The sequence below is a fragment of the Prosopis cineraria genome, unplaced genomic scaffold (assembly GCF_029017545.1).
Source record: "Prosopis cineraria cultivar Desert tree isolate PC_DT_omini unplaced genomic scaffold, ASM2901754v1 PC3, whole genome shotgun sequence".
Lineage (NCBI taxonomy): Eukaryota > Viridiplantae > Streptophyta > Magnoliopsida > Fabales > Fabaceae > Prosopis > Prosopis cineraria.
Window position 1 is genome coordinate 10,783,254 of NW_026555334.1, and position 8,568 is coordinate 10,791,821.

An 8,568-nucleotide genomic window follows, 5' to 3' on the forward strand; every position below is an offset into this window, starting at 1 on the left:
ATTCCAATTATGATGTTTTATTAACTTGATTCTAATTAGTCTAATGGGAAGTAGTAAAAAGGGGATACATTCATTAATATTGGGTTTGAATCATGAGATAGCACTATTTAGGGATAAATTAAAGTCAATGAAGAAAATGGCAAACTATTTGTATCAATCATGTTTCGCCTCATTGATTTGTCTCATCATCAATTCACGTTAGTCAATGTCCTTTTTCCTGAAAAAAAAAAAAATCACTGATTGAAAACTGTGCGTTGTAATTATTTGGGCAATCTAGAAAGAACATCTGTAGTTTTGTCACACGGACTCTTAGTAATTATCAGTGTCAAATCTGTGGGACTTTTGATGATGATAAGCTGTATAACATATACTATATAATTAAATCCAAACACAAGGAACCCAAAACCCACAAAAATATATAACCTTATCCCCAATATTATCGTCATGGATGAATATATTTAATTAATGTTGGCATAAGTATTTTTCATCAAGCACCCCAACTATATTATTGCCATCTTCTATTAAATGCTCTTCCTCAATCTTCCTTGCATTTAATACAGACACATTCAAGATAGTGACTCCAGAGAAATAGTCACAAAAAACCAGCTTAATTTTGCAGCTATGAATAATATACATTCGTGATGGGGTTGGAGGGGGGTTACGTGGCGTTTTTCGTGTTGAATACAGCTAATATGAATCCAGAAAGCTAGCAAGGAGTCACACTCTCACTGGAAAATGGAAACAGTGATGTAAATTGCAGACTCCCCTTGAATAATAAAATAATATATATTAGTGAGATATACGCCATACATGATTTATCTGTAAAAACTAGGGAAATAACAGCGAGAAATAGAGAGAGAGAAGAGAGAGAGAGAGATATTTTCTGTGAAAAGAGGGGACACGTAGCTAAAGAGATAATAGAGGACGGCACCGAATCCATTTGACTTCTCTCTGTTCTCACACACATCTTCCATCTCCTTCTTTCCCACCTATTTATACCTCCACCACTACGTCCCATTACGTTCCCTGCACTCATCTCACGATTCATAATTCTTCTTCTTCTTCTTCTTCATCTTCTCCTCCTCCATTTTCTATCAAGAACGAGTCCGAATCCATTTGACTTCTCTCTGTTCTCACACACATCTTCCATCTCCTGCTTTCCCAACTATTTATAACCTCCACCACTACGTCCCATTACGGTTCCCTGCCACTCATCTCACGATTCATAATTCTTCTTCTTCTTCTTCTTCATCTTCCTCCTCCTCCATTTTCTATCAAGAACGAGTGGATCGGAAGCAATTTATATCCGAAACGATCGACATGGGAAGATCACCGGTTGTGACAAGAATGGCCTCAAGAAAGGCCCCTGGACTCCCGAAGAAGACCAGAAACTAGTCGATTATATTCAGAAGCATGGCTGTGGCACTGGAGGACACTTCCCAAGAATGCCGGTATATATATGTTTATGCACACACTTATATAATCATATGATGTCGTCTGTATCTTCTTTTTGTAATGAGCGTTTTGTTTTCTTTTGATTTCATTATTAGGGTTGCAGAGGTGTGGAAAGAGCTGTCGTCTCCGGTGGACCAACTATCTCCGACCAGATATCAAGCGAGGCCGTTTCTCTTTCGAAGAGGAGGAGACAATCATTCAGCTTCATAGCATTCTCGGCAACAAGTAATTATTGTTATTCTTCACTGACAAATATTCCTTTTTCTTCGCTCCTGGCTTTGTGTTAATTCATGATTAATATGAATTTGTGAAGGTGGTCGGCGATTGCTTCTCGTTTGCCCGGAAGAACAGAAACGAGATAAAGAACTACTGGAAACACTCACATTAGGAAGAGGCTTCTTCGTATGGGTATTGATCCTGTGACTCACTCCCGACGCTTAGACCTCCTGGACCTCCCTTCCATTCTCTATGCTTCATCATCTTCTTCCTCACAACTCAACAACGATCTTTCAAGTCTGCAACTCGGTGGTGGCATTCAAGCTCCTCTTTTCAACCCGCATCTTCTCAAGCTAGCTTCTTCCCTCCTTTCCTCTCAACGAAGAGATCATCACCATCATCACAGTCACCACCAAAACCTCAACTTATTCTGCAATCAGCAAATCCCAGACACGTCAATGCTTCAAGAAATGGCTTTTCCTGAATCACAGCCGATGATCCAACCCAATGCGGATCCTTACATTTCTTCAAACTTAACCAACTTCGCCGACTGGGAAAACAACAATAACGGAGTGGCTTCTTCCACTAATGACGCTACTCTCACGCAGGACTATGTTCCAGAATTATTACCGAGCTTTCAATATTACAGTTCTGATTATCAGTATCATCAGAATCTGATGGATCTTCAGCCTAACAACAACAACAACAACTTCAACTTGGCCTCAGTCCAATCCACCCCGTCTAATTCGAACTCGACGTACATCAATGGAGGAAGCAGCACTGAGGATGAGAGAGAGAGCTATAACAGCAGCAACATGTTCCCGTTTGAATTCCCAGAGATTTTAGATGTTAATGACTTCATGTAATATAATGCTGTAATTAGCAGGCATATCGATCATTTTAAGTCAACCAAAAAGGTTGTGATTATTGCTAATTTTCTGCGCCCTGTTGCTGTACGCACATATAGCTTTTGGAATATTGCCTGCCGGCGGGTTCGATATACTTAGTACCTGTAACATCTTCTAATCTTTCCATTACTATTGAACGGTTAGTTTATATTTCTTTATTTCAGATTTTCCTGTCTGTTTTAGAAAGTATAGCATTAGCAGCAATATCCACCAAATCTTTTCCCCCACTTTTTTATCAATCCAAAGTTTCCATTATTGTAGCCATGGTAATGTGGACGATTGTGTTTTTTCCCTCCTAATGTGGGAACGCGTTACGTCAACAAGATTACTTAAACAAATCACTGAACCCAAAAAATTATTTTTTTAAAAAAAATCAAGTCCATTATTTCACAGCACACGACCTGCTTCCCACCACCAAAATATAATAAGTAAAATTACACCTAAGCCCACAGAATATATTTAATTATCAAAAGCTCTCATAAAATATATATATTTTTAAATTTCAAATCATGTACACTTACAACATGACAAATGGCATTTATAACTTATTATTACAAAATATCAATGACAAGTTATAAATGCATAGAATTTAAAATTTAAGAGTATTTTATATATTTTATGAAATTTTTTAGTGATTAAATTTCTTTTATGAAATTTAGATGTAATTCTCCCAATATAAAACCACCATTAAAGAAAAGGCCCAACGATGAATATTATAATTCAGAAATATATGTGCTTCGTCGATTGGATGCATGCGGATCATTTTATATTATATATATATATATATATACACGCGCACGCGCACGCGCGCAATTCCACCCATTAAATCAAAATAAGTCGAAGTGATTAAGCTATGTTTTTATATTATTGGCTTCAAATTAACCCCAACAATCATATCAAAACTAACCCAACTATTGCAATTATGCTAGAATCTAACAGCAAGATCGAATAATTCCATTGAATAAATGCATATGTTTGATTATTTAACAACAACAACAAGCCTTATCCTATTAGGTGGAGTCAACTACATGAATTATATGATATTATTGTGCTCTATCATTTATTAAATTTTTAAAAATATTTAATTAAAAGGTATTTTTAACAACTTCTAAAAGTGTTCTCTTTGGTTTTCCTTCGTCCTTCTTGATAGAGCTCAAACTCATCTATTTCACTCTTTTTACAGGTGCTTCCCGTGGTCTTTTTTATACATGTTTGAACTACCTTAAATAATTTTCTATCATTGTTTTAATAGGTGTGACACCCACTTTTTTCCATATTCGTCCATTTCAAATTTTGTTTTTATGTATATATCTACAATTCATTTTAACATTTTCATCTTTGCTATTTCAACTTTATATTCTTACAGTCCCATCAAAGCCCAACATTCACTATCATATAAAATTGATGATTTTATTACAGTTCAATAAAACTTTCCTTTAAGCTTATCAAATACCTTACGATCACAAATAACTTTTTAGCCTTTTCTCTAATTAAACCACCCTGCTTGTATCCTTTGTGCAATATCTCTATCAATTTCTCCATTTTGTTGAATAATTATTCCCAAATCTTTAAACTATGGTCTTATCACCCAATTTCACTTCCAAGTTACTACTCACTGACTCCTTATCAAAATTATAATGTAAATAATTTGTTTTACTCCTACTCAAGTGAAAACTTTTTGACTCCAATGTCTTTCTTTATAACTTAAGTTTATAATTTATCTCTTCTCTTGTTTATGTAATAAGAACTATATCATCTGTAAAAAGCTTGTATTTAAAATTTCTCTTGAATATGCTCAGTCAAAACATTTAAGACTATATCAAACAAATAAAGACTCAAAAATGATCCTTGATACAATCCAATCTTTATAGAAAAATGTTTTGTTTCATCACCAAGTATTCTTATAATAGTTGTTGCCTCTTCATACATGTCTTGTATAGCTTGAATATGGGTAACCCGAACACCCTTCTTTTTCAACGCCTTTCAAAATACTTCTCTCGATACACGATCATAAGCTTTTTAGAATCCATAAAAATTATATGTAAATCTTTACCTTTGCATTGATACTTTTTCATTAATATCCTTGGTAGATAAATTACTTCTATAGTCACCTTCCCTGGCATGAAGCTGAACTGATCTTTTAAAATATCAATTTTCAATCTCAACCTATGCTCAATCACTCTTTCCCATAATTTTATAATATGACTTATAAGTTTAATCTTTCAGTAGTTAGCATGATTCTGAATATCTCTTTGATTTTTATAAATAGGAACTAAGTGCTTTTCTTCCAATCGTCTGGCATTCTCTTAGATTGTAAGATCTCATTAAATAACTTAGTTAACCACCATAGTCCTTCCTTACCTAAACATTTTCACATTTCAATAGGGATACAATCATATCCATTGGCTCTACCGTTTTTATTTTCTTAAGAGCTTCTCTCAATTTTCAAGCTCATATTCTTCGATAAAATAACAAATTTTACTCTCTTTCAAAAGTTACTAAATCTTTCAAATTAATTAACGAACCCCTTTCATCATCAAAATGTTTAAAAAAGTATGTCTCCCATCTGTCATTAACATCATTATCTGTGATCAAAACATTTTCCTCTTCATCCTTTATACATCTTACTCATTTCAAATCTCGTGATAAATCTTATAAATTTTTGGTTCACCATCCTCTATCCCAAGATCATTATAAAACTCCTCAAATGCTTTAGAACGAGCTTTACTCATGACCTTCTTAGTTTTTCCTTGAGCTATACGATACCTTTTCCAATTTTTATCATTATTTATATTGATTTTTTCCTATACACTATCATTCCACCACCAAGGCTCCTTATTCTAGGACCAAAACCTCTTAATTCTCTCAAAACTTCTTTTACAACCTTCCTAATCTTCATAGCTAAGTCTTCCCACAAGATATTAGCACTTCCTTAAGGCTCCTAAGTTCCTTTGGCTGAGAGATTTCTCTTGAAAATTTCTCTCTTTTCACCTTTTAATTGCCACCAACTAATCCTTGAAGTTATTACTTGTCGACACTTTTGGTTTTTACTCATAATACACACATCAAGGACAAGGGCCCTGTGTTGTGCTGTAGCAGTATTCCCAGGAATCACCTGATAATTTTTACAAAGTTTTCTATCTACATTCTTTACTAGAAAAAAAATTAATCTGTGACTTTAAAGCTTTACTTTTATAAGTAATGAGATGCTCATCCCTCTTATTGAAACAGGTATTAGCAATCTTGAAATCATATGCTAAAAAGAAATCAAAGATATGTTGTTCTTCATTATTTAGTTTCCCAAAACCCAAACCACCATGAACTCTCGTGTAATAACCTACCTTCCTCTTGACATGTCCATTAAAGTCTCCTTCAATAAAGTCATTATGTGGTATGCTTAAGATCAACCCCTCCAAGTCCTAACAACATTGATAGTCTCCCATTCGATGATGATTTTTACGAAAATAATTCTATCTCTAATTTTGTTAACTTCTAACAGATTTTTCTTCCACTCCTTATTGACAATGATACCCACCCCATTGCATGTGTTTGCTTTCCTAGGAGTTTGAAACCTTGGACATCCATAGCTTGTTCACCAGCCCATTTAGTTTTTTGCAAGCACAAGATATTAATTTTTCTCTAATTCATAACTCCTACCATTTTCATAGATTTACTGGTCAAGGTCCCAACATTCTAAGTATGAAGTCAATCTTGCTCACATAAACTAACTTCTTTAGCCGCGCTCGTCCAAAATGACAAGATAGCCCTTGCTCATTTAACACTACATTCGAACATCGATACAGTGGTCTTAACTTACTTATCACTGCACTCGAGTCATGCAGCATGTTGCTTATAGGCAATGACCTAGCATTAGCACAAAAACATCTATTATCTATATTTATGTGAGATTCAACAAAGCTTTATGTTAACTATTGAGAGCCTAACACAACCCTCACCCTTCATCCGGGTTTGGGTTCAGCTATAAAACATAGGCAGAGTTTTTAATTATTTAACAAAAGTAACAATTTTAAACCATTAGATTCTAATTTAATAATTCATTAGCATTGAGATGGAGAGATAACTTGAGAAAATTTAAAGAGATCGGATACAAATTCACACTATTACAAAATAAACTTTTCACGTCACATTTCTAAGCATTTTCACGTCACAATTGAAGGAGACATTATATTGGGCGACTTAGAATAATGGCTAATCCACGTCGCAAATGTCTATGATGTGGAATATCATAAACTATGTCCCCTTTAATAAAAGGTGAGGTGGTTTCTACAAAATTCACGTTCCCCTTTATAGGTGGTGGATGTGGTTTATAAAGAAACCACATCCCCTTCTAGTAAGAGAGACGTGGTTTTTCATTGCCTAGTTCATAAATTGAGAAACCACATCCCTCTTGATATAAGGGGACGTGGTTTCTTAAAAATCCACGTCCCTTATGGTATAGGGGGACGTGGTTTCTCATCTGAATTCACAAACCACATCCCTTTCTACCTATAGGGGGATGTGGTTTTTAAAATTTTTTTATATATAATTTGCATTTATTATACAATTAAAATAGAATTTGTCAAAATATGTTATAGAAACAGCCAATTCATACAGTGAAAGTCTAATAAATAGCAATTTATTTACAACCATTTATACACTATCACAACAAAAAAAACAAAATGATTGCATCTATAACTATATAATTATAAAATTATCTAAAATAATAAGTACATACTTTCATGGGCTCAAAAAAAATTTAAACATCATAATATCATATACATCATGTAAAACTAAAATTAATTGATCATATTCTTAGGTCAAAACAAAAATTACATTCTTGCGTAGAGACTTGATCAAGAAAATAAAAAAAAACAAGGAAAAAAATACCTAGAGAGAAGAGAAGAGGTCCTTACTCGTGAGTGGCTGGGCTTCTTCGTCCAGAGAGCTGCCGAGAGAGACAGAGGCAATGAGGAAGCTGGGAGATAAGAGATAGAGAGCGAGGGAGGGAGCTGAGAGATAAGAGACAAAGACAGGGAGAGCTGAGAGATGAGAGACAGAGATAGGGAGAGTTGAGAGAGAGAGAGAGTGAGGGAGGGAGCTAAAAAAAGAGAGACAGAGAAAAGAAATGAGGAAGCTAAGATGAGAGAGGGAACTATGAGGGAGGGAGCTAAGACGGAGATAGAGAAAAGAGATGAGGGAGCTGAGATAAGAGAGGGAGCTACGAGGGAGGCAAAGATAGAGCATAGGAAGTTGATACACTAGTTTTGAAAAATAAAAAAGTGAATATGCACGCAGTTCAAAATTTCAACATATTACACGTCTCCCTCTTAGAAGGGGGATGTGAATTTGAGAATCCACATCCCCCGGGGGGAGGGGGAAGTGGATTTAAGAATTCACATCCCCCTCTTAGTTGGAGGACGTGGATTGTTTAGAATCCATGTCCCCTTCCTAGTTGGGGGACATGGATTCTAAAGAATCTATTTCATCTAGTTTATGGGGGACGTAAATTTTTAAATTTACTTTCCTCTCCTATTTATGTGATGTTAATTTATTTTTTTTTAAGTCCCATTTTTAAAATGGGACGTGAATTAGGATAGTAAAAAAGCTTTTTTGTAACAGTGCCGCATGACAACTGCTTCTTATTCCTCTGTCTTTGTTTTGGCTTCGTATTTTGTTCTTTCTCCAACACTCAGAAGAAATTGTTAATGGAAGGAGACAAACAGAAGTGAAGGTGAACGCAGGATACATAGAAACGGCAATGGTCCAGTAGATCCCGACCGGGAGTCCATGTGCTGAAGCCATGATTCCGCGAAAAGTCACTGGAGGGTTGACACGTGTCCGGGACACGTTGCCGTACAGTGTCGTATTGGCGTAGTCACGAGCAACAATGAATTGGAAAGTGATCGGATTTTGCATTGATAGTACTTCAATTTTTTTTTTTTGGGCCAGGATATTACTTCAATCTTATTTATAAATTATTTTAAATATT

General features: G+C 35.1%; 1 pseudogene; it reads left to right on the forward strand.

The window, feature by feature from the left end:
* Positions 1-1,229: 1,229 nt before the first annotated feature.
* On the forward strand, positions 1,230-2,737 carry LOC129305386 (transcription factor MYB102-like; annotated as a pseudogene).
* The last annotated feature ends 5,831 nt before the right edge of the window (positions 2,738-8,568 follow it).